At 41.8% G+C, this 17,854-nt stretch overlaps 1 protein-coding gene across 1 annotated transcript in view; it reads left to right on the top strand.

The window, feature by feature from the left end:
• TSHZ2 (teashirt zinc finger homeobox 2) overlaps positions 1 to 11,246 on the top strand; it is a 222,249-nt gene extending 211,003 nt beyond the window's left edge. The window contains exon 3 of the mRNA XM_068416248.1: positions 10,976 to 11,246. The gene's annotated coding sequence lies outside the window, so the exon portion shown is untranslated. The remainder of the gene's footprint in view (positions 1 to 10,975) is intronic.
• Positions 11,247 to 17,854: the final 6,608 nt, after the last annotated feature.

Raw genomic sequence — 17,854 nt, 5'->3', positions numbered from 1 at the left:
TTTCCTACAGAGAAAGAGAACAAAAAAAATCTACCATAAGTCTCATTTCTCAAGGATAAAACATGAGATTGTAGGGCAAATGTGCTGCTTTTTAATACCATTTCCATGGGGAAATATTAAGAATGCTGACAAAGGCAGTTCCACTTACAAAAATTACGGGAAGCTTATGGGGCAAAAATTCCAGTTTAGTGTAAGCCAAAATAAATGGAGAATAATCCCATTCACGATACCATTGCAAGTGAGAGCAGATGAAGAGTCTGTATCATATATATTAGAAAAACTGTCTTTTTGCTTGGTCAAGACTTGGGGGGTTTAATTCTTGTATGTAATCGTCTATTGGTAGTAGGTGAAAAGTGAGATATACTAAATGCATCTAGTGTTGTACTTGACCAGAACAGATTTTTTTCTTTTAGAAACTTGGTATTTGGGGGATTTTGCATTTATGTGCATAATGTATTTATTGTATATTGTTTGGGGATTTTCTGAGCACAAGGGAAAGTCTTGCAGAGACCTAGACCATGAACACAAGAAGCAAAATCGAGTTTAAGTGAGCACGCTGGGGATCAAAGACAACGGCCGGTATAGCCACAAGTACTTGCAATTTGGAGTGTCAGGGAGAGAGATCAGATGGATCAGGCAGTTGAATTTACAGTCCCTTGGTCATATGCCATTTTACTCACACAAGTTGTCCCACAAATCAAGAGGATTATTTGCCTCAGTAAAAGACAATCAGGTCTCCCTTTTTCGTAACTACTAAATTAAGCCCTTAATCCTGCAAACAGTTGACTATGTACTTACTCCTATTGCCATCTTGTCTCACAAGGCTACTTATTCTAGCAAAGGTAAACATTCACATGTTTTATATTTTTGATAAAAGATCAATATTAAACTGGAATACAAACAGAAAAAAATATATGCAAGAATTTGTCTAAAATAATAATTCGGCAATTTTTTTTAACCCAACTCTATTTCCTTTACACAAATACAGGGTGCGAAAAATTCTGTTCATGGGAATGTTTCTAGGAAGAATTTCTGAAAGTATTAATTTGCGCCTGTCTAGCAACTATCTTGAAAGCTGTTTTTAGTTTTGGAAATTATTCAGCCAGGGAGCAGTAGAAATGGCACATTATATAGTTGATTAATATAGTAAATAGCAAATTACTGAAGGGGGAGTAATCCAAGCCATAGTTGCAGCAAATATTTACCTTATCTGATTTCTCTCGGGTTATCCCAGAGTTTTAGGCACCTTCCACAATCAAATCCAAAAGGTAAAGAAAACAAATTAAAGTAAAACTATTTGTAACACAAGGGAAGGAGTAGATTTTTTTTTTTTTGGCGAAGAATTTCTGCAGAAGTGTTATAATTCTTTATTTTAGCAAGCTCCCATTTTTTCAGTTAGTAGAACTTACCGTTCCCCTAAAGCACTACTGATGTCATCCGTAAACCCATAAGCTTTTCACTCCTCTCCCTAAATTGCTGATGAAAAAGTTGTGAACTACAGCACACAGAAAAAAAAAAAATCCATCTCTGGAAGGCCAGGGAAGGCAGGGAGCTGCATACATCCACGCCGCCTGTCCCCTTCAAGCTCACGCTGTGCCGCCCCTGAGATCGTTGCAGGGCCAGGGGCTGAAGCAAGGGTGTCCCACCTCTCGGGTCTCCCTCCTGCTGACACACAGCCCTGTGCCCCGCAGCCTTGGAGGGACCCCCGGGCACAGGTAGCAGGCTGCGGGGCACAGCCTGGGCACAGCTCGGTCAGCCTCTCCCTCCTCTCCAGCTGATGCCACCAGGTTTCTGCTACCGATCCGGGGGGACAGCACTGCAGGACAGGATCAGACTCTCTTCTCCCTGCAGCAGACAAAGCAAATTGGCTCTAGATGTGCCTGCTAGAACCTTCTCCTCCAGAAAATGTATGTATTCGCATTCAGGGTTTTTTATGTACGCACATACATATATATATTTAAAATCCCAGCTTTAGAAGCTTATGTTGGTGCAGCAGTCTGTGACACTGAATACAAGCTGCTGTGCAAAGCAATTGCCAAATGTTTACATAAACACATAAATAAGACAAATAAATTTATTTTCATTATTCATATTTTCTGCCCTTTCTTTTCCTTTTTATTTATGCTTTAAACAACAGTTACTGTAAATATTATGATAAAAAAATGCCTGCAGTGGACAGAAAGATGATCAAAACGCCCTGATATAGAGCAATTCATGTTTCTTCTTTACAATCACTAACGAATCTTAACTTGAACCATGTTATGTTCCCATGTGAGTGATAAGCAATGATTTATTATGAAGTGTCACAAAATCGGAATGCCATACAGTGAGACATGAGCTAGTGGAAAATGTGTTCCCTGTTTCCCAGCCTCATTACTCAAAGATGCAGTGTCCCTTTCTCCAAGTCTAATTTACCTGGCTTTTCAAGGCACTCAGATAGCAAAGGGAACAGCACCAGGAGTGAAATACCTGATCTGGGCTGTGCCATTCAGCTGCCAGCACCAGTAAACACGTTGCCAACGACTGGGAAAAAGGGCCTGCCTGGAAATTCAAAGCTATTGCTGTATCAAACATTTGCAACTCTAATGATGCTACCCCCAAAAGCAATCGCTTAGGATTACAGCATCCGTGGCCTCATCAGTACTGTCAGTGCATGAAGAGGAAATAAAACAGGCATCACGGAGGAGACAAACGGAGAAGTTTTCTTTATGCGTTAGAGTTTCTTCTACTCTCTAATGATTCCCTTCTCCCCATGATCCTAATTCAAGTAACTGGCATGTGATATATTTTGTAGATGAATCAGCAGCAGAAGAGCATGTGCAGTTCTGGCACCACAGAGGAGGTGATTTACCTGTAGCTCGCACTGAGCACACTGGTTTGGTTTTTAAGGTGGGAATTTGTGTTTTAAGTGCTTCCTCACCAAGAAAGGAGAAACCAGCATGCTGTACACTAATTCACGTAAGCAGCCCTCCTCTCCTACTGATTAATGCTTTCTGCAACAAGTAACCCAGACAGGCACAGTCTGAGATTTTAAGCATTTTTCCGTGTGTCTCTTTAAAGGCTTTAGTCCTCAAAGCACTTGAGCTCTGTCAAATCAGCAATGGAAATAGGTGCATCTGCCTAAAGATCAACATTTGAGTGTGTTTCCATTCTACAGCAGAAAGTGACGTGGAGACGGGAGCCTTCCCAAGGAGGTACGGCTCGGATGGTCTGGGCACATCGTGGAGCGATCAGAAACACATGCTGACACCTGGAACAATGAACCGTATTTTTCTGGAAAGGCAAAGCCTCTGCCCATTAAAAAAAAAAACAAATCTTTTTATCCAAAAACATAGATTTAATCACACCAGATTTGTTAAAAATTTACCAGCAGTAGCAGTTTCTGTTTCAAAACATGATCCCATTCTATCACGATAAAATGTGACAGAAGACCAAAAAGTTAAACTGAACAGAACAAGCTTGAGAACAAACTTAGGTCCTTCAAATTCTTTCACATGAGAAAAAGAATCATATCTAGGCATGTTACAACTAGTTCAGTCTGTCTTAAGACAAGAGTAGCTGTTGTTTTTCTTGCAGAAAATGTGGAAATCATCAGAAGAAAATTAACCAGAACTCATCTTTGTCTGAAAGGCTGAGAGACTCACAAATTTCAAAAATCTTTTTTTCTATAGAAGTGCTTTATACGGAATCTTTGTGAAGCACGATCCAGAGAGCAGTCATCTCACAGCACTGACAATGTCTGCTGTTCCAGAGGAGACGGTGTGTGATGCACCATCCTGAAATATTGTCAGCAAGCCTGGAAATATGAAGGCACTTTCATAGCAAGGCAGGGATGAAAGGAAAGAGGCTTGGGTTTGCTTTTTTGTTTTGCTTTGTTTCTTAGTCCTCATAAAATGTACCAGTGTGCTCTTAACTTCTCCCCTCCCATTTTATTTAGGGGAGAAAGGGAACATAATTCTCCTGCAGAATGGTTACGGTGTTCAGGGAAGAGGGAAGAGGTACCAGTTCCTTCCTGGAGGTGTCACTTTAGCCAGTGACAAGTTCTGTGTAATATCAAAATAGCTGTGAAGGCAGAGATAGGGTCAGCGTCTCCCCACTCTCGAGTAGCCTTTACTCTCTCGCAGTGAATCCGGACAGCTTAATGGCATAGCTCAGTAGGTGGGGCTGGGAGAAAACCACCCACAGCCGCCTCTAGTTTGATGATTAAGAAATTCTCTTCAGAATTGAAAAAAATGTGGGGTTTAATCTGACTGGGAATAACATCACAAGGGACACAAGGAGACAACTGAGGAATTATACAGCAGTTGAGGATGACAAATTGGCCTTTTTAGACACCTAAATTAATTGAGAATATCTAGCTTTAAGTGACCCTCCAGTACAACCTGACATCCATCCGTGTAAACCTGGGACTTGAACCCACCGCCAGTGTCCACATGGTTGGACCATAATTGCTTTGTCTTATCTGCTCTAAATTCGTTTTTTTCAAGGTGTGCTACAAAATCTGTTTATCTTCTGAGATTTATACAGGTGGCATTTTAAAATGTAGCGAGCACCCGAGTCTACAGAACCTGCTTGTCACAGAAAATGACACAGTTTGCATGTGACCTGTAATGACAGTTGCTAGTTGAAAAGAAACCAGAAATTCAGCTATATCTTCCACACTTTGGTTGCAGCTGCCATCAACTAAATCTCTCTCCAAGGGCAGATGGTGCCCTGTACAATGAACAATTTAATCTTTAGCAAATAGAGAAACTTTGCCAAAAAAATCCACATTTTTTTTTTTCTCCAAGAATAGGCTGTCAATAACGTGCTCACAAATACATTGTGATTTGATGACTATACTTTATTTATGGGAAAAAAACAAAAAAAAAATATTCTCTCATTTTTTTTCTTTACAAGCCTGTGCCCCTTCCAGATACCCCTCTACTGGGCTTTGTTTGTGTGCACAAGCGATTAGGAGGGACCAGTTAAGTTCTTTGTGCCTGTTAGATATCATGTGTGCTCTTTGTTACTGAGCACGTGTGTATCCTACGTCACCTTGAGGCCCAAGCTGAAGTCAGGGGTGAAATCTTGGCCTTTCTCAACACAAGTGGCAGACGTCCCACTCTCTCCACCAGCCCAGGATTTCATTGCGTCTCTGTGAAGACATGGGGAGCTGCAGCCCCCAATTTTTCATCTACTCCATCTATCAGCCAAACAGCACCCAGCCTGCTCTCTTCCCTTCCCCTCTTGGCTGCCTCTGAAGGAAGGGAGGACGGGTTGAGCGTGCATCGCTTCTGGCAGCAGTGCAGGTTGCCCCTCCTGCATCCTCCCTGCACCCAGCATCACCTCCACCTTTACCGCACCTTTCATTTGCCCCTGTCTTTTGGGGAATGTGTCTCATCATTCTTGCTTTTAAAGTACTCCCAGATCCTTTTCTAGTCACTCACAGAAGAAGCTGCCTGCCCTCTGGGGAACTGCTCAGGCTAACAGATGTCAGCGTTTTCGCAAGCCGTGTTGTTCAGGTGGATTTGGAGGATCTAACTGTATTTGTTCAGGGATGTCTAGTAACCCTAGTGAGCTGGGCACTGCTGCACATATCCAGTAGCTCTGATTGGGCTGCTTTTTGTATAGAAATACATATATATACTTACACACAAAAATATATTTATGTTTGTACATAAAATATAATGCATATGCAGAACGTTTGCATCTCTCTTGTAGGTCTCAGGTGGTACAACTGGTCCACATACATGCCTGCACAGTCATGCCCCGAAAATGTCAGCGTTGCTGTATCTGTGCAGCCCAACCATGGTGTTTGGCACCGTTAGTCCCCAGTTCCTGGCAGCGTCGGATCACTGTATTTGCTTGCACTGTGCACAATACAAATAGGCATATGCTCAAGAGTTTTGCTGAACCAGTGTCACAGCTAAAAAATCTGTCATACAAAGCTATATGCACAGATATCAGAAGTTTCTAAAAACAAGAATCTGAAGAAGTTAAATGTTTGGGGTTTTTTTTTTGGCAGATTTCAAGGAGATTCTTCTTTTATACCCCAAAACTGTTGGGCCAGGCCAGCTGAGGTAAATCAGTGTAACTTCATTGACCTTGTGCAGATATGGGCTCTGATGATCTTGCTGCTGAAGCCCAGAGGTCTTTTATTTGGCCTTGGCCTTAGCCTCTTAGCAAAGTATCTTCAACAAATAGTTTTCTGAGATAAATGCAACTTAATGACTTCAAATTTCTACTAAGTGTAGTTTCCGTCATCCCAGGCAATGAGGTCTCTAAATTCCTCCACCTGGGTGTTATTGCAGTCATACAATTTAGTATTTATGCAGACACACCCCAGGAACATCCGAGCTGAAGCCCGCATTTCGTTTCCATTACCTTGTCCCGCATTCTCATAAGCTTAGATCATGGGACAGAAACATGTTCTACTTTTACAATAAAGGAGACCTTTTTCCACACTCTCCTCCCTGTGTGGCTGATGTCTCAGGCTGAATACACAGAGTCTGATGCCTTCTGCAGGGTCACGAGGGGCTCAGGGACCTGCTGGTGACCGTGGTGAGTTGTGCTGGTGTCTCCTTCTCTCCCTGTGCTCTGCTGCTGGGCAGAAGCTGATGGCAACTTCTGTGCAGTGCAGCTTCTTGGCACAACACCCTTCAGTATGAAGAACATCAGGGACCTTTTCCTGCTGGCATCATGTGGAGCCTCTGCATGTGTTTGTGTGGGTGCTGCACCCTCAGCAAAAACGAAGAAGAGCTCAAAGTATTGGGTGTCATGAGGGTTATTCTTACCTCTCCCAAAATGATTTCCCACCCTACTAGAGTGTGTTTTCTGAAACAAATATGTTCTATTTATTTATTCAATGTGCTGTTAAATGACCTTCTGGAAAGCTATTCCTGCCACAAGGCTTTAAAATGGATGGGCAGGCATAACTTAAGAGAGCATGCTCCTTACAATCAGGATGAATCATTTGAGTAGTTACTGTTTAGATTGATATAATTTTAGTTATAATTATGGGTAACGAGAAGGCATTTAGAGTCTGTAATATTGTAATTCATGGTGAGAGGAGTCCTAAATGAAATAAAATATATCCAGATCTGCTTTTTCTCCCTATCTAGGTATTGTGCACGTGAGCATGATTCTTTAAGGAACAGATTTTCTGCTGCTGTAAAAACCTAGGAAAAGTAGGTCAGAAATGACGTATAGAGATAACATGTTTTGTAACCACAAAGGGACTGTCTGTGTCTTTCTCTTTGGCCTTTTAAGAGTCTTGCAATTTATTACTATAGGTACAGCTGCAGCATGAAAAGTTTTGATCCATAGACTCCCATGGACTTCGGTGGGTGGATCACAGACACATATTGTCATTTTTATTATCCCATTGCACTAATAGAAGATGATAAAATGATATTAGCAAAGATCTGGAAATACAAAAAAACATTCTAAACACATGAACCTGCTGTCATTTGCCTAGCTCTGGAGTACTACCACATCTTGACCGTGCCACTGAAGTGGTCGGTGTTCCCCTGCAGAACCCAAAAAGCAAACAGTGACAGCAATCCCCAAGCGAAGGACTTCAAAACCACCCCACGAGCGGACAGCCCGTGTCCTACCCCCAGGAAGCTGCGTCATTCGATTGGTGTGGCTTTCAGACACAGAGAAAAGGGGGAAAGGAGACTAGAGAGAGCAAATAAAAGCATGGGCTTTGGCATGTGTGTGCACGTGTGTGTGCATGAAAGAAAGCGCCAGCTCCTTGCTGCTCTTGTGAGGCAGGATTCGTGCAGGGGCTAAGGAGCACGGCTGAGCAGCGCTGGTGCCAGCCTGCAGAGGCTGGACACATGCACTGTTAGCTGTTGACATACAGTTGACAGTTGTCTCAGGTTGCAGATGTGTTTGAGAGTTCCTATTTCAAAGGTTTCACAGCTGTGTTTTTATGGCAAGATTTGAATCAGGAGAGGGAAGCTGTGCCGTGGATGAGGAGTAGAAAGGTGCTTGTTAGAAGGAATCCTGAGTCCTGACACATCCGTGTTTAAATAGATACAACTTTTTTACATCTGTTGGTGGCTTGGTAATTAATGTTAAATAAAAGCAAAGCTTCAGTATCTGCAACTGATATTTCATATATGCTGTACAAGACATCAGCATAATGAACAGCCTCAACTGCATTTTCATAACATAATTTAAATGATAGAGTTTTCTTTATGGTACAGGTTGAACAACATTTCAACAGATGCCTAGGAAGCAACAAACTTTGCCCATCAAGTGCTTTCTGAACATCTGAGCTTCTATGCCCTAGACTGTGGGTGACAAGCTCTCCACATACTCCCTGAATCTCTTAGAGACTTGATAATGAAATACATAAACTATGACCCTTATTGATCAGGGCTCACACTAATTAATTAATTTCCCAAAGTCCTGTCCCAGCCTGCAGTGATATCAATGCAAAAAAAAAAAAAAAAACAAACCCAAGTATGGAGACTTTGGTGGGCCAAAAGACCCAGGGGTGAAATACTTATCCGATTGAAATCAACGGCAAGTCCCAATTGATTTTGGTCATGCATGGATGTTATCATTAGTCAAGTACGTGGACGCTTAGCCTCAAAAGTTTATAAAATTGTCACCAATGGCTTTTATAGCAGTGCTAAAACAAAACTGCCTGCATGCACACAGCAGCGCAAAGTACACCCCTCCAGCTCCCTGGCTCCTTATTCCATCTTATCTTTCCTCCAGCAGCAAAACCAGTTGAAGAGGTTTCCACCCTTCCCGCTGGCTGTGCAGTCCCAGCCCTGCACTGGGGCCTCCTTTTGGAAGTGTTTGTGTGGCCCCTCGTGAGCTACAGCAGGGATGGATCCAGCTTACGGCTGGGGTGGTGCAGACCCACACACGGTTGCAGGGACACAGCTGATACCATGGGGTGGAAAAGATAGGAAGGGGCAAGAGCTTCTGAAACAGGTTTGTTGCCAGAATAGTTTCTTGTGGACCTACACTCTGATCGATGTGTCTCTGAAGAGCTCTGCCAAGGGTTAACAATGTCCTTAATGTTGCTCTGTGCATGCTCCCATTGTTCTGTGGGAGTGACCAGGAATATTACTAAGCTGATTTTATGGCTGGTCTAATACAAAAGCCCAAGGAATCTTCCTCACAACGAATCAAAAGAAAAAGAGGTGGGAGTTTGGCTTTTCAGTTTTCCAATCCAAGCCCTTGATAAATATTTCCCACTGGCAGGGAACCAGTACTCTGCAGTTACTTTGCTTCAAACCAAGACTCCTTCCCAGATTTAGCACTTTCAGTAATACTACATGCTGCTTAATCGTCCTAACGACATTCTGGAGGCAGAGTTGAATTAATCAAGAGTTATTGCTCCCACTCTCAGCTGTTTCACCACCGGCCCTCATGCTGGCCTGTGCGGGACAAGCCCATAGTGTCTGTGTCCTGCACCCGTGAGTTCAGCAGATGCTCTGCACGTCAGAGCTGCTACAGAGCTTGATACGATCCAAGGCAGGACTTACGTGGCATGCCACAGGTAGCTTTCCATCCTGGTGAGGGCTGAAAAATCTACTCAGAAAGGTAAAAAGCCAATTGTCTGCACTTGGACCATTTGCAGAGGGTGATTCTGCAGCTGAGAACTTGGCTGCAGAAGCAGAGCCAGCCCATGGCATTACTGTAGTTCAGCTCTAGGCTTTACAATAGTACAGCTTCTGGACTTCTTTAAAACTTGAACAACGTGTAAACTGACACAGCGTTGTCCTTTTCAGTGAAAAATAATAGCTTTGCAAAGTGTGAATTGCTCTGGAGCGTTACCTCTGAAACCTAAAGACAACATTTTTAAAGTGTCAACATAGACTGCTTTTAACGTCTTTTAAGTGCGAATAATGATCTAAGGTATTCACCACAATTTCAAACTGACTTCCGTGCATCCTCAGTTGCCAAAACCCTCTACATTCAGCTGCCAAAACCTCTTCTTCCCTTCCAACAATTTCTCCATAGCAGGTTTGGGTTGCCAACGCAAAACTCAGCATCACTGTGAAAACTGAAAAGGTGAAGATATTGTAAAATAAATCACATTATAAACTAAATAGTATAGAGTCAATGGCCTTTTTTGTTTTCATATGGAATTTTTTGAAAAGCTGAGTTTATTTTACTTTAAATAAAGCTACTACTGAATTTCTAGTTGATTTAGCCAGAACACAGGGAACACACTGCATGATTTGAGCTGTGTTTGCTGAAATGTCCGTGGCCTTGAACAGATAATATATTTTTCCGTAACATGTTTCTCTTTGCCCGCTGTTGGTCTTTTTCCCTCTGTGCACTCTCCAGATTGACTTTCACTCTACTTATTGCCTGCCTTATTTCTCACCCTATTTTTCCAGTTGTTTTTCCTGCTGCTTTTCTCAGTATCTTTCTCCCAGATTATAAGCAAAACAGAACTCAACTTTGAGCTGAACTTTTAAACTCACATCTTGAAATTAAGTAAAACAAGCACCTTCTGTCTCTATACAGAAGTAACTTCACAACTTGAATCACTTAGCACTTCTAGTGGTTGCAGAACGGAAAAGGTCCATTGGAAGAACGGCGGCTTTTAGTGGTGGGGAGGGGAGGTGCCGTAACCACCAGAAATAACAGAGCAATGGTCGAGTAATTGAAACACAATGTGGGTACCAAGATGTCCAACTCACTTGGCTGGTAGTAGAAAGAAGCTCATTATATTGTCCAGGTTTAACCAACATGAGGGAAAAGCAGAGATGCAGAGTAACACGCTCAGCCACAGCATCAGTTGTTTACCCACTAACCCCTTCATGGATGTAAGGATCTGGGGTGTTTTATTCACACTTCTGTGTCCTTGCATTTTTGTGAGCCTGTGGGTGGACAACATAAAGCAAAGCTGGCCTGTTTCCAGAAATTTCTATTGATAAAAATACATATTCAATAAAATCTGGAATCGTGATTAGAAGCTTGGTAACGATAGTTGTTGTCATTATTCTGCTTGCAGGACGAATGCCTTAGTTCCAGCTCTCCAGCCCAGGCTTCCCACACCCAGCCCGCCTCTGCACGTCACTCCGATCCTGACATTGAACTCACAACAACCCGGACCAAGAAGACTGCCAAAAAAACTCCTGCTATTCTTCTTCATCCTCACTAACAATTTGGTAATGAAGTATTGATTTCCACTCCCCTGCTTATGGACGATATTAGATTTTCATTGATAAACTGCACTGGGGCTGTCTGGTCTCCACTGTCCCTTTTCGCTGTCACTAAAACAAAGTGCCACTGAAGTAAGATAATGACTGAGAACATTGATGTACTTATTTCGTCAATTTGTAACACTTGACAGGAAAAAAAATTCTTCATAGTTTAATGTCCAAGTGTGCTACACAAGATGCAGTCACACTGGAAGCTTTACTTTTCATGGTAATGTCCATTTCCTATTTATAACCCCTCTGGGATAGTTTGTCTAAAGGAAATGTTTCTATTCTGTGCAGCTATTACTGTTGCACCTGGGTTGCCCAATCCAGTCATTGCACTAGGGATCAATACATCACAGTAAGTACAAGAATTATTAAGTTAAAACAGATTCTGAGCCAAAAAACCTCTGAACAATGTTAATCTTCTGTGCAAGTTGTTCAAATAGTTATGCTTAACCATGTTGCTGCCAAAGATTTGTTTAAAATGGATTATTTTCAGTTTGTTTTATTCCTCAGATATATATATATATTTAAATCTCCATTACGGTTTATGACGAGACATATGCGATGAAGTGATTTTTAAACAAAAGTACTATTGTTAGATTATTGAACGTTATATAAATATAGGTATATCTATATATAAATATCACTATATAAATATCTATATATAGATATAAAAGAATAAAAGTAGAATTCCTTTCTCAGTTAGGTGAGCGTAAATCTAAATCTCTCCGTTGTAGTCAATGGAGTTACACTGGATTTATGCCACCATAAATGAGATCAGAATCTGGTCTTCGCGCTCTCTGTCCGGCCTGGCCAGTACCGCTGGCACGGACAGGCTGGAAAGCACAGCTGTCCTCAAGTCAACCGAGACCTAGGGAGAAGGGGGCTAAAAGATGGCAATTTCAAATTTGTGCTTGTAACTTTTTTCATTAAAACTTTGAGGTCCCAATTTTAATTTGTGGAATATTCACGTTAATAATGAGATCTAATTAAGACATCCATTAAAAGCCCGTTAAAGTTAATTTAACGTAAAAATTCCAATAGAACTGTATTAGATTTTCTCCATTAAATTAACGTTATGGATTTTTAACGGATGTCTTAATTATACATTATTATTAACGGGACTACTGTATTACACAGATTAAAATCGGGTCCCGAGTCAACTCACAAAATCTTCCAGGATACGTTAATGTCACGAGCCTCACGTTACCTAGTGCACTGCTTGGAGAATCAGGCACAGCCCTGTTTACTCTCGCTGAGCATTTCCTCGCAGCAAAAGCAACCTCCAGTAGACAAATCCATCTCTGCATTTAACGATGAACTCCCCTTATCCTCAAAGGAAAAATAAGTCTGGATCAAGTTGTAAATTGCTGCTCCATTGCAAATGAAATATTCAAAGTGTTCTAGGCACAAGTTGAGAAGAAGATCTTTCTCAAATAAGAGAGGGCTTTGGGGTGTCTTTTACTGTAGTTTTGTTTTAGACGTTCAAGGCTATAATTGAAGTGCAGCATTCACAAAATCAGACTAAATACGTTTAGTGCAGTCCCTGTGGCTTGTGCAGAAGGGCCTGTTTTGGCGTTGTTTGGGAAATTTCGACATGATCCCTAAACTCAACACGGAGGAGAAAAAAAGGCCCTTCTTATTTACCTCCTAGGGAAAGTGTTGCCCTTATGCCACATATAATAGCAAATTGCTTTTTTTATGGCATGCATAACCTAGATGGGAAAAAATATGGCGCTTGAGGGAAGGAGGGAAAAAGTAAATGAAGTTCCAGGAATGTCATTCTGAAGTAATGAGGCATGGACAGAAAATATACCCCTCACATCATCGGATTGAGATGGCAGTCGAAATAGCTTCATTGAAGTGTCAGCACTCATCCATCAATCAATCATCCACAAGGAAAAATAGCGACAGTACAACGGGGCGGCTTTTATGGGATTTACTCATGGGCATAGGGAATAGCAGCTCAAATGTAGTTCTGACATGAAAAGCAAGGTGCTGATATTATTTTTTATGATGGGAGGATCATAAAGTGAATTGAGAACAGTGAGGTCTGTCTTTGCTTAACCTATTCAACTGGAAATGAACGGAGCTCAACTGGAAAAGAGCAGAGCCTTCAGATGGATTAAGATTGAAGCCTGCACCGTGCTGAGCACCGGCCATTGACAACAAAATTCTATTAAAGTAAAATCAATGCATTAGCATCGAGCTCCTCAGAAGCTGTTAAATTGCACAGCCCAGTTCAGAGTTATTAAGTGAAGTTGCACAAGGTGGGTCCTGTGGCATGGACCCAAAAGTAGCAAGCGCTGCGGTAAAATGCCTCTTGGGAAAACCTATGCGTGTACCCCCAGCCCTGCTCCTTTCCCCAAGCTTTTGGATGCTCTAGAAAAATATTTGGCTTATTGCAGCATCCAACCGGTGAAATTCCCACTGACTGGGCTCGTGGTGGTGGTAGGAAACACGGTCCCACCATCAGCCACCCCAGCCCCAGCTGTGCCAGCACCTGGGACCCCAGAGCTGAAACTCTCCCTCAAGGTTTTTGGGAGGTCGGTCCCCCCAGGGGAGGTCTGGCTGGCCCAGCAGCGTGTTTTGCTCAGGAAGCTTCACTCCAACACAGGCAAGTGTGGAAACAGCTACTTCATTTAAAATCTGGCCACAAACCTTTATTACACAGTGCTAAACCTTGATTATTTTGCCTGCATCGCTGTCCTCTGGGAGCATTTTAGGTACACATTTGAATTAAGTGATTTTTCTTTTTTTTTACAATATGATATAAAAAAAGAAAATGTACATCTTTCCTCTCTCCTTCTCTGTACGAAACGGGATGAGTTGATAGTTTATCTGTCATATAAATCAGGTAACACAGAAAATCATTGCATCTTTTCTCTGTCGTATCTACTCAATATCTATCGTTCTGACTTTTATTCTTATTGGAGATCATCAAAACATTAATTAAAAGCCTGGTGATCAAACAGCCAAATATTTATGATTCACGTCCTTGCTTATTAACAAGTGGCATATTGATACACCACGTATCCAAGCTGTTTGTGCTTTTGTACTGCAATAAAGCAGTAAGAATTGTTACCCTTATACACTGCTTTGAGAGATTTATTCAGAAACCCTAGCTCCCTTCCTGCCACCATCCATGTCAAAATAAGCCATATCACCTTAAAAAAAAAACTTCTGTTTTAAAAGAGGGAGATGTAATTAGCATCTCTTTGGAGCCTAATATGTAAGAATTTCAGTGGGTCAGTCTCAGGTGTTTTTTCCAGGCTCTTATTATTTAAGCTGAGAGGGAGAAGGACACTTAACTTTAAAAATGGCTGTCATTAATACAATAATAATTGTTGGTTTAAAAAAAAAAAAAATCTTTGAGAATCCGCTAACAAACCTGCCCAGTAATTACTTGTCAATGCAACTTCATTATGGGTTTTATTACCTACTTGTAAAAGTATTTACAAGACTGACCTCCCTGGCTTTCTTAGAGATCATGGAGGATATAAGAAGTCATTTTCAAAATCAATAATTATATATTAACACAATAGTCATTGAAGCCTTCCAAGCCAGTTTTACAGGCTGTTGAGTCAACTCTCACACATTCAAATGGCAAGGATTGTTTCCCTAGTTTTTGGTCTTTTTTTCTTCCTTAATGATGTTTTGATAAAGTGCTCTGTTTATTGGCTAATTTATACCCACAGTTCAGTTCCTAAAATAGAAGGGGATATTCCCCCAGGCAGCGTCCGTGCAGGCTTTGCAGGGAAAGCAATCTGCCCTCAGTGATTGGGAAAATACAAACGTAACAGAGTTTGGGCCCGGGGCAGCCTCTGGGTGAGAGCTACCGAGGGGGGATTTGCTTTCGACAGCATTGCTCCCTGCTAAGTGCTCGTGGCCTGATCCGGCCACGAAGGTGCTGCTCTGGTTCAAGCACAGCAGCTCAGGCCAACCCTCGGCTTGGTCTTGCTGTGAATATTATCTTGCAATATCAAACCTGTTGAGAAAACACAAGGGAATGAAAGATGGCAACCTCATTTTTGGCAGAGGTTTCCTCACAGCGAAGAAATGACTCTGTTCAGCGCCTGAGGCCAGGCTGGGCCGAGGCCACCGCCCCCGTCCCCTCTGCGCTTGCCATCGTAACTCTCAGGCTGGAGAAAGCGCCTCAGCTAAGTGGAGGTGGATCTCCGTCACACAGGGCTTTTGTCTTCGCAAACAGATATACGATGCAATTTATATTTAAAATTCTCTCTATAAAGACAGTATTGATCACAGATTCCAGATCAATACGTTGCAATTACAGCAGGCTTTAAAGGCCATCTGTCCCCAAGCAAGAGCACTGATATAACCACCTCAATATATTTTTAAAAAGTGCCAGTGGTATGTGCCCATCTTCTTACAGTACAACCTGACGCGTTATTTTTGTTCCTAGGAAGCTGTGTTTGGGATCTACATAGAGTTGTAATTCCTGGTTACTGGCCACCCATGAGGAGACCACAGACCAGCTTCTCTTTGGGTTTCAATGTCACAACAGGGTCAACACCACCGTGGTCTTGCTGGCCTGGTTTTCCTGCTCCCCCCCTCACAATTTATCCCGCAGATTGCAACTTTCCTATTTGCCAAACCTCTGCCCTCAGTTGAAAATGAACAGCAAGAGGTTACTGAATTTCACTAAAACTAAGCACTTTTCAGGCATGGTGCTGAAGAGTTTGAGCTGGACATTGGTAGGTGTAACTGAGCCTTTTTTATATGTGACAGATGGGACCACAGCGAATGTAACGTTTTGAAACTTGTAACTAAAGAATAAATGATGTGCATCTAAAGGCAGATTTCAATTCACTTTTCACCAAACTGAGGTCCAAATTTGTCAGCACCTGAAGTCAAGATAAGTCTTTCTGTTGATGGCCCTGGATGAGCCACGAGGTAGTGATTCCAGAAAGAAATGCTTCCTGGATTGTCTTTTTTCTTCTTTTCTTAATTATTTCCTGCAGAGGTTGACTTCATACAAGCACGCAGAATTTAGGATTTTGTTCTCCAGTCGTCTCCTGAAGGAAAGTGAAAGAATACAAAAAATAAAAACAGTGGGTTTACAATGATAACAGAAGCCAACATACATACCTTTGTGAATGAACACATAACAAACGTAAAAGCCCAGGGAGAGGGTGTGCATCCCGCATGCGCTGTGCCGCATCCCGCCGGCACGGTCCTAATCTCCCCCGCAACCACCTCCCTCCAATTTCATCTCAGTCTTCAGCTTTATTTATACCAACTTCTACAAAACAGAAGCCAGATTCTGAATTAATTTATTCTGGTGTAAATCCAGAGCTACTCCTTCGAATTCAGTGTATTTACCCTCTGTCTACACAGCTCCCAACACTGTCCTCACGGTCCTAACCTTGGATTCCTCACACGGTTAGATGGTTTTGAAAACAACTTCAGCAAACAGTCTCTAGCTCCGTGCAGATTAAATCTAAGGCACAGTCTGCACTTCAGAAGTTTTATAGTTATGTCAGGGAAGTGATTGCAAAACTTTGTTATTGATGTGACTATGCTGGTGAAAGTCCTAATGTAAAAACAGTTGTATCGCTATAAAGCACTTTATACTGGTACAGCTTATTTTGCTTTGCTGGACCACTTTTATACCAGTGCAAGCACTTTTATCCCGGTATACTTCAGTCTACACTAGTGGTCATTTTTTGTTTTAACTACGCTGCCAAAAATGTGAAGGGCAGATAAAGTTTAAGATGACACTGTTGTTTCTTGTACCAAAGTGTCTGTACAATATTTTCTTTGAGAGTATTTTTAAAAGTGAAATAGCTGTACCACTGGACTTAACTGCAGAGTAGCAAACTTCCAGTTCATCATCATTCTCAGCTCGTGAAATGTCTTCAGGCCTTTGTAAAAAGCCCTGTTTGAGACAACAGATTAAACACTAATCCTGGCAGATCGGACATCTCCACTTGAATTCGTACCGTCTAGCTGAGCAAACTTTTATTTTTTTCCTTTTTTTAAGTAAATGCAACAAATTCTTTCATTAGACTTAGGTGAGAGAGCAGGGGAAAAAAGATCAATATTTTAAAAAGAAAATGAAAATAGCATCCTGCAAAAATGCAGCTACATTAAATGCGAGGAATGCTTTCCCTTGAAAGCCACATCCCCAGGTGAGGGATGTATTTTCAGTACTTAAATATCCATGCAATTGTCTCAAATGTGGAAGATTTATATGGGCAATTTTTTTTACTTACTAGCTGGTCCATGTAACATTAAAAAAATACATATCTGTCTGTATCTAGGTAGCTATGCAGCTATATACAGCTATTCCCCCCTATATACAGTCATATATTTGGGCATACACTGGCACACTGTGTGTGTGTGTGTGTGCATCTGTTCATGAACAGGCACTGGTTCCGTGGCTGAAGTAACAGCTGGGCACTGTTGGCATCGAGCGAAACAGCAGGTACCTTCAGGATGTACAATGCAGTATTTTGGCTTTATAACGCAGCAAACGCTGGAACGTGCAATACAGGTTGCAAAAGCTGACAAGCGAAACAGCTCTTATTTGGCTCAGGGTACTTCACTGGTGTATGTCTCTGGTACAATATGCCCTTTCGTCTAGTGCTCAGGCACCACTTATTAATCCTTCGTTGTTTTTTTTCTTCTGTACATTTGTTTTGGTTTTTATCATCTTGAAT

Source organism: Nyctibius grandis, chromosome 19 (genome assembly GCF_013368605.1).
Source record: "Nyctibius grandis isolate bNycGra1 chromosome 19, bNycGra1.pri, whole genome shotgun sequence".
In the NCBI taxonomy this organism is placed as follows: Eukaryota; Metazoa; Chordata; class Aves; order Nyctibiiformes; family Nyctibiidae; genus Nyctibius; species Nyctibius grandis.
Note: the sequence above shows the minus strand (reverse complement) of the source record. Positions and strands in the feature narration are given on the sequence as shown.